This window comes from Protopterus annectens, chromosome 9.part0 (genome assembly GCF_019279795.1).
Source record: "Protopterus annectens isolate FY-2018-M chromosome 9.part0, PAN1.0, whole genome shotgun sequence".
NCBI lineage: Eukaryota > Metazoa > Chordata > Ceratodontiformes > Protopteridae > Protopterus > Protopterus annectens.
Genome location: NC_056743.1, coordinates 849,023,366 through 849,040,391, shown reverse-complemented (window position 1 = coordinate 849,040,391; position 17,026 = coordinate 849,023,366). Strand labels below are relative to the sequence as shown.

Genomic DNA, 17,026 nt, shown 5'->3' with positions numbered 1-17,026 from the left:
TACTTCTTTGTGTGTGTGTGTGTGTGTGTGTGTGTGTGTGTGTGTGTGTGTGTTTACGAGTGCATATGACACGTGTGTGTCTGTCTGTAGAGCTAAATCCATGGCCTTGTTGGAAGTTATGCTGGTAAGCAGAGAAAAGTCTTTGGAAATTCAGAAGCACCTTGAGTTGCCTCAGGGCTTCATGTTTTTTGCAAGGAGAGACAGGATAGACTTGCTTAGCTGTGACCATGGGCCAGGTCTGTGGGTGTGGTTGATCAATGTCTCTCTGCAGCAGAGACTGGCTTATCCAGTGCTTCTGTTGACTGCATGGTGACAGATGTGGGGATGGCACTGATATTTATGAGTAGAGTATTTGGAGGTAGTCATGTCATATACAGGAAGACTATTTATAGACTCACTTTTTATGTAGACTAAACAGTAGGATTTTTGAAGCAATGAGGGTGAGGAATTCAGGAGAGCTAGGAGAGATGAGGATATAATTGTATGACCCACAGATGCAAAAGATAGTAAGAGGAAGCCAACTGTGCAATGAGGCCTTCAACCTTTGCCTTGTCAGAGAAGGAAAACTGAACTTTCTCCACTCTGGTGTAGGAATACTGGCCTCCATACAGCTGTCACAGAAGATATAAGATCTTTATTCAGGGAATAATCCTGATCCTCATTGTAATAAAAAATAAGATATCCCTTTCCAGACAACAATTCTGCATTTGTACTTAAGCTTCTGAAGCATTTCCATCTCTTAAAAATGACTAATCTGTCAGAGTTCCATAACCCTCATCACAGAGTGGTACAGTCTTCTTAACGTGTATGATATTCATTGAAATTCCGCATATTTTACTCCTTGTTTTTGACCAGGATTTCAAGACATATACAATTAAAGAAAAGCACTGCATCCTCAATGATGCACAGGGTGCTGACACAGGATCAGCCTACATGCAGGATTAAAAAGTGGCCTAGATTATACAGGAAGGAAGTTTATTAGAAGAGGTCTTCACTCAGTAATGGAAGATGAGCAGTTGTTGATGGAGTCAAGCATGGCCAAATGCATTTACATAGAATCCAGTCAAGAGGTATGTTAGGCTAAGACCTGGAGCTGGTTCCAGCAGGAAATGTGTTCAGCTGGAAAGTTCTGAAGGCTGTGAATGCAGGTAGATCCATAAATCTTAATTCAGTTCAGATTAACATGATCTGTCAAGATGACTTTGTCAAATGCTACTAAGAAAACAGGGCAGAGGGATTTAACCCCAATACAGTGTCTTAGTTTGGTAGCTGTCTAAAGTGCAGGAGCTTCATGGTCCTGTCCAGTAATACATTGAGTATCGTTACCTCTGCTGTCCCCCAGTGGTCTGTTTTTTGGCCTGTATACTCTTTGTTTATTAACATTGTAAGCACTATGTCTCCTTCACTTATCACACCATAAGTCAGTGACATTGACATTTATTTATTTATTGACATTTGATTATCAGGAATGCCCAACAAGGTAGAAGCCCATTTTCAGTGGCGGTCCAGAGAGAAAAGCTCCAACTTATTGCAAAATATTTTAAGAACAATAATTTTGCAATTTTCAAAAATAAAACAAAAACACCCACAGTTTAAATAATTATAACAAATTAGACATAATATAAAACATTGTCAGACACAGTGGTGAAGCGGTTAGTGTTGTCACCTCACAGCAAGAGGTTCATCAGTTTGATTATCGGCTGGAGTTCCTTCTGTGTGGAGTCTGCATTTCCTCCCTTTGATCGACTGAATGTTAAAAGACATGCAGGTAGGTGCGTAAGTCTGTGTGTGTGCCTTCTCTGAAGGTTGGGCACCAGGATGGCAACTCAGCATTGTAAAAATCCACTGCCAATCATAAGCGGCCCAGTGATCCGCTGTGGCGACCTCTAACTGGGGAAAGCCGAAAGATGCAATATAAAACATTGGTTAAGAATTTGTACAATGCAACATGTTTTGGGTTGTCCCAAGTATTTTACCAACCCTTATTTCCTTTAACATGTAAATCTTTGCATTGTCCAGTACTTCTTTACATAAACATTTCAAATGTCTTTTTAAAGTCTCTCTACTTCTATTTACCCACTTGCCCAGCCACGTTCTCTGTTAGCTCCTTATCTCTCCACTGAAGCTACTACTGGTTTACCCCTTACCTCCTACTACTTTCTGTACCCTCTCCTCACACTGTCTTCTTCATCCATACAGTCTCTCACTACCTCATACTACTTTCTGTACCTTCTCCTCAAACTGTCTGCTTCAGCCACACAGACTCTCACTCACCTAACCCTAACCCAGTAACTCCCTTCTCCCTCCTCTATCCCCCCCACTCAGCACCCTAGCCTTACTCACAGCTTAGTGACCATATTCCCCGTCCCTAGTCTTGTGTCCAGCTTCATGTATGCTAAACCCTCCTACATAACCCTGTGCATATAAAGAGAAAATAAAAGACTTATTCCTAGATAAAAAAACAATAGCTCTGTCCTGTTGAAAAGCCTTACACTCATTGTTTTATTCTATCACTATGCCTCTTCCAGGACGGTGCTAGCCCACTCCGTTCACCCTCGCTACTGCTCGGGCTCACTTCGCTCCCCTACCCTACCCCCATTCCCACACACCCCTAGGTCACTCAAACTTATAGTTAAACACCACACCCACCAGCAATTCACACCTTCCCAATTATCCTATTATACCCCACCAATCAAGTATAAAATATACTATAACCACCACACCCATAATAACACACTCAAGTATATCACCTACTACAGACACACTAGTATACTCCCTAAATAAATGTTACCCTCACCAAATCTAAAAACATGTGCAGCTTACATAAACACTTTTTACTAAAAATATTACTTTACCCATCAACTATCTCCATCCTACTTCTGCTCTCCATTCTTTCTTCCTACCACACCCAACTACATATCACTTTACCACCCCCATGGCAAACTGAACCCATAGCTAACCCTGCCCCACTAAAAAACTTTCATATAACAACACCAAACACTACCTCCTTTCAAACACCATCCCTCTTTTACAAGTTATCAGTAAAAACAAACCGTCACACCTCACACAAGCTATCTAAACATCTTGATAAACTAGCCAAACTCTATCTAAACCTACTGTAAAAGCTCTCCTGCTGTGGAGACATACACCCAAACCCTGGGCCCATCCCAGCAGAAAAAGCTGAAATACAGTTACCAAATCTCCCCTACTACAAACCCAAATAATCTCTCATCTTTCTAAATATAAATGTAAGAGGTATAATGAACAAAATTCATGACCTGCATGCCTTATTAGCCTTGTATAATCCTGACATAGTGGTGTTAACAGAAACATGGCTCAAACCTGATCACCACAGCAATGAATTCATAGCCCTAGGGTATGATATCATACGTAGAGAGAGAACAGGGAAAAAGGGTGGAGGTGTAGCAATACTATTTCAAAATCACCTCATCCTAGAACTAGTTGATTATAATACCCACAAAATCAATGAGACAGAACTTATCCATGCCAAATTTAAACTAAACACCAACAAACAGATAATCATTGCAGGCACCTACCTCACACCAGGTAATAACATTCCTATAAAGGAAAACGTGTTAAATTGGTTCTCTGATTCCCTCCCTTACGAAACCATACTACTAGGGGACTTTAACCATAGACTGGGTCAACTGTTCCAACCACTATCCCTCAGATCACATCAACCTCCATGGGCTCACCCAAATAATAACTACCCCCACTAGGACTGACAAAACAACCAAATCAATCCATTTTGGATTGGATTCTGGTATCCCACCGCACTCTTGTACAACAATCAGGATGTCTCCTTGACAGTCTAAGTGACCATGAACCCACCTTCCTAATCAGGAACAGGACCTACCATATGCCCAACCTACCTATCCTCAGAGTAATACACAATAAAAGAAACTTCATAGCCAATGACTTTAATAATGCACTAAGTTGCTGCAATTGGTCCCCCCTCAAGCACCTACCTCTCGATCAAGCTGTACATTATTTTAACTCAACCTTCCTACAAATCCTAGACCATCATGCACCCTCCAGAACTATTAGGCCAAAAACCTACCATGCCCCATGGATTACCAAAGATACAACAAATATAGTGAAAGAGAGGGACAAAATCTGGAGAGCATCTCAAAAAGATAAAAATCTTACTCTAACGCAAAAGTACATAGAACTACGTAATAAAGCCAAGAGGCTAATTAAACTTGACAAGTCCAACTACTATAAAAACCTACAAGAGAAATATACTCATAACCACCAAAAATTCTGGGCCTCCATAAATAGATTGCTTCATCCTGGGAAAGCATCCACCCCTACTCCTGTGTTGCCAAATGACCAAGACAATATCCCCACACAATTTAATAAATTCTTTACAGAAACAGAACAAAACCTAGCTAATACCCAAAAAAACAATGGCACTCCAATATGGTTATCCACTACAACCGACAGTAATGCAAAAAACAACACCTCTAGCTTTTCCCTGCAGCCAGTGTCCACTAAAAGGATTTTAAACCTCCTTAAGAAGCTAAAACCAACCACACTAGCAGCCAATAAACTTCCTGCAGATTTCCTTCAAATGTCTGCAGAGGCCATATCATATCCAGTGTCAATTCTCATAAATAGGTCAATTTCAGAACACAAAGTTCCTACCTTATGGAAAACATCCCACATTGTTCCACTGCACAAAGGAGGCAACTCCTTAGTGCTGACCAACTATTGCCCAATAGCCATATTATCCCCCTTATCAAAAATTTTAGAAAGAGTTGTTCACTTATAACTAATGCAGTACCTCCAACAAAATAAACTACTATCCAGTTCTCAACATGGCTTTAGGCCCTCCCATAGTAGCTCCACCGCTTTTCTATCTTTCACCAACACAGTCAACCACTACAGAAACAAAGGTTTGTTCATATCATCCATATTCCTGGACTTATCAAAAGCCTTTGACATGGTTAATCACAATATGCTCCTCAATACTCTATCTAGTCTAAACGTATGCTCCTCCACTATACTATGGTTCAACAGCTACCTATCAGAACGCCATCAAGCAGTCCTCTGGCAAGAAAAGCTGTCCCCCCTCTTACCAATATCCATAGGAGTCCCTCAGGGATCAATCCTTGGACCACTGTTGTTCTCTCTTTTCACTAATGACATCTCTTCTTCATTGCCCACTGCCTCAGTAGTACAATAATATGTGCTGCCCCCAGCATAACAGAACTACATACCCTTACCCAAAATAACTTTACTCTAGCTAAAACCTGTTTTTCTAACATAAAACTACTTTTAAATCCCAAGAAAACAAAACTAATCCTATTTACACCTGGAAGATCACCTAACTTAAACTATAGCCTCATCATAAACTCCAAAGATAATATTCAAATCACACCAACCAACCATACAAAACTACTAGGAGTCGAGATTGATAATCACCAGAGATTTGATATCTGCATAGCACAAACCATCAAAAAGGTGAACAGAAAATTAGGACTCCTCTATAGAAACAAAAAGTTCATGACTAAACAGACCAAAGCCACTACTGCAAGAACCCACCTCCTTTCCATCCTTCTTTATGCCTCCCCTATCCTAACTAATCTTCACCTTACCGAACTTCGCAAACTGGAACCGTGTTACAACAAGATTGCCAAGTTTGCTACAGACTCCACGTATAGGTCCCATCACTGTCATTCCCCAATGCAACTCAAGTGGCTGGAGCTTCCTCAGCTACTACGACTTAATCAAGTCTCAGTAGCACATAAACTCTACTACTACCCTGAGAAAACATCTGCACTCCAGCAACTAATTCAGCCCTACACCACCACAAGAGCCCTAAGATCTAGCAGCCAAAACCTCATTCATGTAATTAGACATAAAAATGAAGCAGGAAAATCTCTCTTTGCCTGCACAATAGCCCAAAACTGGAACTCACTCCTAAGCCATATAACTACCACTACTTCTAGTACCCAATTCAAACACCTCCTGAAATCCCATTATTCAAACAATTGGCTCTGCTCTTGCTACTCCCCAGGGTAAACAATAACTATGCACAGTTGCAAGGATTCTGCTACTCTCTAACACTTTCCTTACATAGCCTTTCCTTACATAGCCTTGCTAATATCCTTGCTTATTACTCCAAACTCAGCATCAGTACGAAAGGGTAAAACATACTAACACTTGGATACTACACTATTAAATCTGTAACTGAGAAAGGACACACGCTGTAGCTGAAAAGCTATAAACCTTATTAGATCTCTTCATCTTCTCATATTGGTCTTACCTCAATACCTATACTTTCATTGTGTGGTTGTTAGTATATATATATATATATATATATATATATATATATATATATATATATATATATATATATATATATATATATCTGTAAATGTAAATGCATAAATGTATTGTGAAAAAAAAATAATTTTTAGCTTTCTACTAATTGCTCGTTTTACTAGATGCATTACATGCTGTGTAACTTTTCATTTTGTACTACTTTGACATATTGTATCACCTAAACATGTTATTAAGAATGCTTAGAAATGTATAAATACTAATAGTGTAACATGGAGCTTTTCTCCCTGGGCCTCGGCTGAAAATGGACCTGTGTCCAGTCAGACCGTCCCGGTTAACAAATGTAAAATTAAATAAATAAATAAAATTTGAAATTGTACACAAGTCTTCTTTTTTTCCCTTGTTAAATGCTTTTATTACATATAAGTTCCAAGAATTACAGTTTTTTCCTATTCTCCAAAGAAATTTTCTGTTGCAAAAGCAGTCTCAAATATCTTCTTCTTCTTCTTCTTCTTTCGGCTTTTCCCAGTTAGGGGTCACTACAGTGGATCACCGTCCACTCGTGATTGGCAGTGGAGTTTTACGGTGTCGAGTTGCCAGCCCGGCGCCTAACTTTCCACAGAAGGCACACACGCACTCACGCCTAGGGTCAATTCAGTGTGTCCAATCCACCTACACCGGAGCACCCAAAGGAAACCCATGCGACCATAGGGAGGACATGTAGACTCTGCACAGAAGGCACCCCAGCTGAGGATCGACCCGGAGAACCTCTTGCTGTGAGACGGCAACACTAACCACTGCACTCTTTGTCTATAAGAATAAAAGCTCCTGCCTCCTGTACTTTGACACCCAAAGAAACTATTAAGTTGTCCCAAACTTCATACCTTTCCAGTTCTTTTTCTTCTTTATTCTGAATCCTTGCCACATACTTCCACCTCATGTTCTCTTCTACTTTTTTTTTTTTTGCTCCCCTGGTGCCTTCTTTCACTTTTTCTGCATAGGATATTCCTTCCTTTTCACCATCATTTTTCAGGATAGACTCTGCTTCATCTCTTTGTCTTGTATTCATTATATCACCACAAAAAACATCTCCTTCATTTTCTGGCTCACTTGTGCAACATTTTTTTCAATATATCACCCCGCAACCCTCCTGACTAGCTGTTGTAGTTACACAACACTTGCCTGTTGACTCTTCTTTTTTTGGTTTCAGCAAACAACTTTTACTAAAAAATGACTTCAAAATCCAGAGTCTTACTGATACTCTCCACAGCACTGGTGTTTGCCTCCGTGCCTTCCACTATCTACTGCACATCATGCACCACCCTCTTAGCCACCACTGCATTAGGAATGGGATGTGTGTGCTCTCTCATCAGCTCCAGAGCTATGAGTGGGGGATGTCCCCAATGCCCTGACCCACTTTCCCCTAATAGTACATATATATATATATATATATATATATATATATATATATATATATATATATCTCACATATATCTTGTCTGGTCTACCTGAATAAAGGCTAATAGACTAGCAGGACTAACCCAGTGAACAAAACGGGAAATAATAAGTAAATAAATACAGATGAGACTATATACTGCACACTGCCTGCATTTGTGTCTGGCTGATACTGATGGCATCTGTAAGTCAATCTGAGTCTGTGGTGTAGGTTTTGGCCATGACTATAAACCAAATGATCAAGGTTCAGTCAGCAGCCCAAGCACTATGGGAACCAGCTGGGGAGTGAGGAAAGTGACTGGCTAATACCAGCTTTCCCCCAACCCTTGGTGAGGTGGTTGGCAGAATCTCATCACAACAGCACCACCAGGGGGAAGCACTGAGATTGCAACACTCGTAAGTAGTGACTTTGGGGAGCATGAAGCTACCAACTCTGTATGATGGATGCACAGGAGATGACAGTCTTTCTGTAGCTCACATTTTACTGTACTTTCCAGTCAAGAAGGGGAGGCAGTAAAAATGTATAAAAAATATCTCCTAACCCCAAAGCATGACAGCCATGATCCTAGCTCCTGCCTCCCTGTCCTACTGTCCTAGGATACTGATAGTCAAGAGGAGCAAATGGGCCAGCTGAGTATTTAAACCTGAAAGTCGGGTGGGGGCAGAGGAAAACAAATACCTTCTCAAGGCCAAATTAGGAAAAAAATATTAAAAAAGAGTCATGTTAAAATTGAGTAGGTGAGTGGTATCAATAATGAAAGTGCAGGTGGAACAAAAAGAGAAAGAAGAAGAAATAAAAGAACAGAAAGCAATAAAGGGAACAACAAAGGAGGAAGAAGTGAATGCTAAATGAAGTTTGGCAGTGCCAGAAGCATAGATAGAGGAATGAGCTGGTATTAGCCTGTACTAGAAAAGGAAGATGTAAGCTTTGTATGCATGCATAACAGAATTGTGGATTCTTGCAGACAAGAACTGGATATGTTGATGTCTGGAGTCAGGCTGTAAGGAAGAGAAAGGATGAACAAAAGAGTTGCTGGAATTGTTCTGTATGCAATATGAAATAAAATACAACATGGAGATGTTGCATTATTGTAGAAAAGCAAGAGCAAGGCAAGTTGTTGGCCTTGAGGGTGGAAGTGGATTCAGGGGTTACATGGTAGATGTATACGGTATGCAGGCCACCAGGTACAGGAAAGAAAAATGATGGTAATGAGCTCAGTAGCAGAATGTATGCGTGGCCTTATGGGAGTAAAGCTACACTTATGGGGAATATTCATTCTCACCAGTGAACCGGGAGATGCCCACATATAGATTAAGGAAGGAACCAACAGAAGACTGAATGCAGACTGGAACGAGTAAAGTATGAGGTTTCTGACCAAAAAAGGGAAATGTCCTTAACCTAATAATAAGCAGCACAGATGCAGTGACAGAGCTTTAGATGAGGAAACCATTGGCCAACAGTCATCGCTCACTTCACTGGGTGGTTTACCATCCTAGGATTAACAGTGGGATGTGTCACAGAAACTGAAATCCATGCCTACAGGAGGGTAGACATCAGTCTGCTGAGAAGTACAATGACAATAATGAATAAGAAAGAGCAGCAATAACTGAAAGCATTAGAAGAAATATGGGCTACATTAAGGACAGTTTGAAGAAAGAAAGGAATCCTATATCTAGAGAGAAGCAACGTGCTAGAAAAAAAGACAGTCAGTCTGGTTGAAGAGTAGGGGGAGGTGTAATACAGGAAAGTCTGTATGATAAGGGTTGGATGTTTTCGGGAGGTAAGAAAGGATGGAAAAAAATTGCTTATAGGGATGCTGTAAATGCAAAGGAGGTCTTCCAGTAGAACTATGTTGCTGTACATATTGTATGCACATGTCTGCATGTGTATGTAGTGCAAATGGATGTAATATATAGATACAATGGGGAACAGTGTGACACAGTGCTTTAGCAGTTAATGTTGCTGCCACACAATGAGTGGTTCTCTTTTTTGCAGCTGACGTGCTTCTTGTATTTATGTGGCTTCTGCTGGCTGCTTTGGTTTACTCCTATAACTCAAAAGTATAATGTAGGGGAACAGGCATTTCCCCAAACTGCCCTGAATTGTTTGCAATGTTTGAGTGTGGTGTCCTGTATTAAGTTGGTGACCTATTCAAGAATAGTTCCTTTGCTTTGTAACTTGTGCTTTATGAATTCGGGGAAAGTCTGTGGCTCCCCTGCATCCTGAAACAGATCAAGTTGGTAAAAAATGAGTGGATGAATAAATTATTGAATACTGGGGGAATATAGGAAGAACTGGCAGGAAATTATGTTACTAAAAATGCAGGGGAAAGATTTGAAAATGTTTCATAGCTAAGAAAAAACAGCCACCCAGACCACAGTAGCTCGAACAAGAACCAAACAAGTGACTGCCAAATGTCAAAATCTGTTGTATAAATCCACACCAAAGTCCAAAAAACACAGGTTTATTGCAACGAACATAAACCACACTGGTTGAGCGCTTTCATCCACACTAAGGCAGATTTCATCAGAACCAATTAGCATTGTTAGCTAGGTGTGTTTATAAACCTAGTTTGGCGCCAAAAATCAATTAACTTCCTATATATCAATCACTCACATTATGCAAACAAATATTTTACAAATAAATATTGCCTATTATGCATTATTATAAAATGTTTTTCTAAAAAGCATAAATATAAATGTCCTATACACATATATACTTAGTTGATAATCCATGTAGTTACAATACAAATATATGGGTAAAATCATAAAAGTATATACATAAAAAATATATACAAATATACTGTATAAATGTAAATTGTAAGTTGTCATAAATTTATCTAAACAGTATCTAAAAAATATTAACCCCTTTCCAAAAGCAGATAGGGTTTGATACTAATGCTTTCATTCAAACGGCATCACATAAAATCTGCCACTTAGTTTCTAAACACGACAAACCAATCTTCCAGTTACCCCCATGTGCATTAACCTCAATTTGATCAATAATTTTGAAGGTAAAACTATGTTCTGGGCCCTTTTCACTGATATGTTTGCTTAATGCATTTTTTGGGTCAACTTTATTGATTTTATACGTATGTTCATATATGCGGGTCTTAAGCTTCCTTTCCGTCTTGCCAATGTAATAAGCCGGGCAACAGGAACAAGAAGCTAAATACACCACCCGCATGGAATTGCAATTTCCTTTCTTACCATGGCATACAGTTTTGTTGTAATTTCCCAGTTTAGTAATCCTGTTACTGTTTATATATTGACAATATTTACATCTTCCACACTTACTAGTATGTTGATCATCCCTGTCATGTTTATTCAACTTCCCACCTTCAATAATTCTCTTTAAATTTTCTGAGGTTTTAAATACACAGACAGGGTGTCTCCCTAATGTTGTGGAAGTATTGTCGTTACTTGAAAAAACATCCCAATGTCTCCTTAGAATTTCCTTGACTAAGTTGGAATATGGGCTAAACATTATCACACACACGTTCCTCCTAGCACTTGAGGTCTCCTAATGGTGTCACTAACAAAATTGCCTCCTAACAAGGGAATGTACCTATTGCCCCATAATCCAATCACATATCTGGTGACGTCCTCCACCAAAGTAGCTGGATATCCCCTGGCCAAAAACATCCCTGCTACTATTTCCATTTGATTTTCCATATCTTGTCTTGTAGAGCACATCCTCGCTACTCTAATGCATTGCCCCTTAAGGACATTTTTAAAAATGTGTGGAGGATGGTTACTACCAAACTGTAAGTAATCGTTGGAGAAGGTTGTTTTCCTATAAATTTTAGACTTGAATCCCTCATCAGAATTACTGATGTAGGTGTCCAAATACGGAATTCCGTACTTTTCCATTTTATCGTGAATCTTAAAAACCAGAGTGCCATTTAAATATGAAATAAAACAGGGAATGTCCTCTCCAGGACCTTTCCAGATAATAAACAGGTCATCTAGGAACCGTGTGTATAATGCAATATGTTTGGAATATTGGCTAGATAATACAAATAGCTCTTCCCACTCAAGCATGACAAGGTTTGCAAAAATGGGAGCACACGATGCTCCCATGGCTACTCCCCTTGTTTGTTTAAAGTACTCACCCTCAAACTGAATGTAGTTGTTTGTGAGAACCAAACCCATCATGCTAAGTATCAAACATATTTTATCCCATGTTAAATTGGAATGTTTCCTCAAACTGCTTTCAAAATATTCCAGTCCAGTGGTGTAAGGAATACATGAAAACAAGTCCTGAACGTCAATAGTCAGGAATATCAAATCTGAAGACCATATGTCATGTTTTAACTTGCCCAAAAAATGCCAAGAGTCTTTAGTTAGATGTGCAACATTGGAATAAACATGTTTGCACCAGTGGTCAATAGCTACCCCTATGTTGAATGTTTTTGATTTTGATCCTGATATGATGGGTCTAAAGGGGGGGTGGTTAATGTTTTTATGTATTTTGGGTATACCGACTATTTTTGCCATCACAGGGTACTCAGTTCTAATAAATTCATATTCCTCATTCGTGATACGGTTGTCAAGTAGGTATTCCTCAATAATCAAATCTATCCTATGATATCCTATATTGATCTGATTCAGGGAGATCTGTTCGTAATTACCTGAGTTAAACAGGATGTCTTGGATAGCTTGAATATAGGTTTCCGAATCATATATCACCAAACCTCCCCCTTTATCAGGCTTCATAATCCTAATGTCTCTATTGGCCACTGTCTGTTCCAAGCAAGCTCTCTCTCCACTAGTAAGATTGTCAGTGAATAATGTACCGTACCAAGGGTCTCTCCGTATGTGTCCACACAGGTGGTATATATCCTTACATACCATCCTCTCGTAGTTATTGACCTCTGCATTGCTGACAGGAATGTATGCACTTTTCCTAACCAATTTATGATTGAGATTGTCACTAGATGTATCTTTGAATTGAAGGGCTAACTGAAGTCTCCTGCAGTATAGTTTCACTTCCTTGATGGCATCCACTACTTTGAATCTGGCCATTGGAATGAATTTCATGCCTTTGCTAAACAAAGAAAAGAAGTCCTGCCCAATATAGAAATCTGTAAAGTTGTATACTTTAAAACCAGAGAAAAAATGGGTGACAACCTTGCTGACAACACTGGTCTCTACCTCCAATGGGTGATTGTCAATGTCTACTGTATCACTCACTTCCACACTCTTATTCTTGTCAGCTTCTGTTAAAATATTCCCACTCATTTTGTCACACATCCCCCCACTCTCATAAGTGTCTGTTACAACTGTGTTGACAACACTTGTTTCATTACCACCAACTACCCCACACTCAGAAATCACTGTAGAACTAAACCAAAATTCCTTAGGTAAAAGGGTGTGCCTAGAACTTCCCTTAGGCCACCCTATTTCGCTCTCTATCTTCGTTTGCGGTACATTGGAGCCTGATGGAATCTTCCCCCGTGAAAATTCTCTTCCACATCCCTCCTTGAGTTCCTACCTCTGTACACTTCCTGACGTAGCTCTTTTTTGTTGGTCCTGTTTTGGGGCCAAATGTATGCCCTATGTGCTTTATATATTTCTAGATCCCGTTCTAACTTATCCAACTTTCTATTGTAGATATCATAGGCCTTAGATTTGGCCACCCTATACTGTTTTTGAAAAAGTTCTTGCCAACAAGGGAAACTGGGGTCCTGCATAATGTCATTGTTCAATTGTTCTATTTCTTCCCACAAGTTTCCTATCTTTTCATCGTTGAACTTCATCAACAGTTTGATAAACTCAAAACCAAACCAGTCAAATAATTGGTTAAATTCATTTTGCACCACGTCATTATACTGAACTCCTAGAGGTAGTTTAAAAAATCTTAGCCCTTTGGGCACAATTTTCAGATTTAAACATTTCTCCAAGTAACCATTATCAATTTTTACACCTTTGATGTTTAGCAGTTTTTTGCCAAGTAAATAAATCCTAGATTTTATAGTATCACTATCTAGGGTACCATTTCTATCTTCTACATTTGTTGTAGTTCTTAAACCAAAATCATACTCATCATTTAAAAAATTGTTCAGGTACTCATTGTGATATTGTTCATTACTTTTATTATACTTCGTAATGTTATTACTGCATAATGAAACACCCTTGTCCTTTCGTTTATTACTGTTGTTAAAACTTGGAGTTTTCCCACAAGGGCTAGGACATTTATCTTTCCCCACAGTACCTTTTAGACGGTCAGCACCTAAACTGACTTTTGAAGAATAGGTTTTCATCACAGTCCGATGTTTCGGCTTAGCCCCCAAACGATGCATTTCTTCGTGTGAGTTGAAAATACTAAAATCAAAGGTGAATTCTCCATCGTCTAGCAAATGAGCATCCAAGTCATTAGGATCCAAGTTGAGCTGCAAACTTGGATCCACCGCTTTTAGGTATCTGTCCATTTGGAATGCTTAACTCGCTGATTCCAGCCACCTCATTATAAGATATCGAACCGCTGGAAGCAACCCTTATAGTACGTTCGTTTGTAGTACCCAAATTCGTGGAAACCACATTCGTTGAAGTTAAGTTTACATTAGAATTTAAATTTAAACCCGGTGAAGTCGCTTCCAAGTTAGCAGAATTCACTCCGGGTCTGGTAAGGGTTGCGACTAGTTCGAGCAGCTTGCTGACGTCATCTTTAAGCGATTTCACTTCTTCACGTAGAGTCACAAATTCGGTTCTGCTCAATAAAGCAGACGGAGATCCAGGAGAGGCCATATGTAGCAACTATTTAACTGAAGCTAGTGTGATAACCAAGAAAAAACAGCCACCCAGACCACAGTAGCTCGAACAAGAACCAAACAAGTGACTGCCAAATGTCAAAATCTGTTGTATAAATCCACACCAAAGTCCAAAAAACACAGGTTTATTGCAACGAACATAAACCACACTGGTTGAGCGCTTTCATCCACACTAAGGCAGATTTCATCAGAACCAATTAGCATTGTTAGCTAGGTGTGTTTATAAACCTAGTTTGGTAAAAATCAATTAACTTCCTATATATCAATCACTCACATTATGCAAACAAATATTTTACAAATAAATATTGCCTATTATGCATTATTATAAAATGTTTTTCTAAAAAGCATAAATATAAATGTCCTATACACATATATACTTAGTTGATAATCCATGTAGTTACAATACAAATATATGGGTAAAATCATAAAAGTATATACATAAAAAATATATACAAATATACTGTATAAATGTAAATTGTAAGTTGTCATAAATTTATCTAAACAGTATCTAAAAAATATTAACCCCTTTCCAAAAGCAGATAGGGTTTGATACTAATGCTTTCATTCAAACCCGGCCACGAAGTGGCATCACATAAAATCTGCCACTTAGTTTCTAAACACGACAAACCAATCTTCCAGTTACCCCCATGTGCATTAACCTCAATTTGATCAATAATTTTGAAGGTAAAACTATGTTCTGGGCCCTTTTCACTGATATGTTTGCTTAATGCATTTTTTGGGTCAACTTTATTGATTTTATACGTATGTTCGTATATGCGGGTCTTAAGCTTCCTTTCCGTCTTGCCAATGTAATAAGCCGGGCAACAGGAACAAGAAGCTAAATACACCACCCGCATGGAATTGCAATTTCCTTTCTTACCATGGCATACAGTTTTGTTGTAATTTCCCAGTTTAGTAATCCTGTTACTGTTTATATATTGACAATATTTACATCTTCCACACTTACTAGTATGTTGATCATCCCTGTCATGTTTATTCAACTTCCCACCTTCAATAATTCTCTTTAAATTTTCTGTAGTATTTAGCTTCTTGTTCCTGTTGCCCGGCTTATTACATTGGCAAGACGGAAAGGAAGCTTAAGAACCGCATATACGAACATACGTATAAAATCAATAAAGTTGACCCAAAAAATGCATTAAGCAAACATATCAGTGAAAAGGGCCCAGAACATAGTTTTACCTTCAAAATTATTGATCAAATTGAGGTTAATGCACATGGGGGTAACTGGAAGATTGGTTTGTCGTGTTTAGAAACTAAGTGGCAGATTTTATGTGATGCCACTTCGGGTTTGAATGAAAGCATTAGTATCAAACCCTATCTGCTTTTGGAAAGGGGTTAATATTTTTAGATACTGTTTAGATAAATTTGTGACAACTTACAATTTACATTTATACAGTATATTTGTATATATTTTTTATGTATATACTTTTATGATTTTACCCATATATTTGTATTGTAACTACATGGATTATCAACTAAGTATATGTGTATAGGACATTTATATCTATGCTTTTTAGAAAAACATTTTATAATAATGCATAATAGGCAATATTTATTTGTAAAATATTTGTTTGCAAAATGTGAGTGATTGATATATAGGAAGTTAATTGATTTTTAAACTAGCTTTATAAACACACCTAGCTAACTATGCTAATTGGTTCTGATGAAATCTGCCTTAGTGTGGATGAAAGCGCTCAACCAGTGTGGTTTATGTTCGTTGCAATAAACCTGTGTTTTCTGGACTTTGGTGTGGATTTGTACAACAGATTTTGACATTTGGCAGTCACTTGTTTGGTTCTTGTTCGAGCTACTGTGGTCTGGGTGGCTATTTTTTGTTGGTTATCACACTAGCTTCAGTTAAATAGTTGCTATATATGGCCTCTCCTGGATCTCCGTCTGCTTCATTGAGCAGAACCGAATTTGTGACTCTACGTGAAGAAGTGAAATCGCTTAAAGATGACGTCAGCAAGCTGCTCGAACTAGTCGCAACCCTTACCAGACCCGGAGTGAATTCTGCTAACTTGGAAGCGACTTCACCGGGTTTAAATTTAAATTCTAATGTAAACTTAACTTCAACGAATGTGGTTTCCATGAATTTGGGTACTACAAACGAACGTACTATAAGGGTTGCTTCCAGCGGTTCGATATCCTATAATGAGGTGGCTGGAATCAGTGAGTTAAGCATTCCAAATGGACAGATACCTAAAAGCCGGGTGGATACGCCAAGTTTGCAGCTTAACTTGGATCCTAATGACTTGGATGCTCATTTGCTAGACGATGGAGAATTCACCTTTGATTTTAGTATTTTTAACTCACACGAAGAAACGCATCGTTTGGGGGCTAAGCCGAAACATCGGACTGTGATGAAAACCTATTCTTCCAAAGTCAGTCTAGGTGCTGACTGTCTAAAAGGTACTGTGGGGAAAGATAAATGTCCTAGCCCTTGTGGGAAAACTCCAAGTTTTAAC

At 38.8% G+C, this 17,026-nt stretch overlaps 1 protein-coding gene across 7 annotated transcripts in view; it reads left to right on the top strand.

The window, feature by feature from the left end:
- Positions 1-17,026, top strand: part of RGL2 (ral guanine nucleotide dissociation stimulator like 2) — a 791,449-nt gene that overhangs the window by 596,635 nt on the left and 177,788 nt on the right. The gene's annotated exons all lie outside the window — the stretch shown is intronic.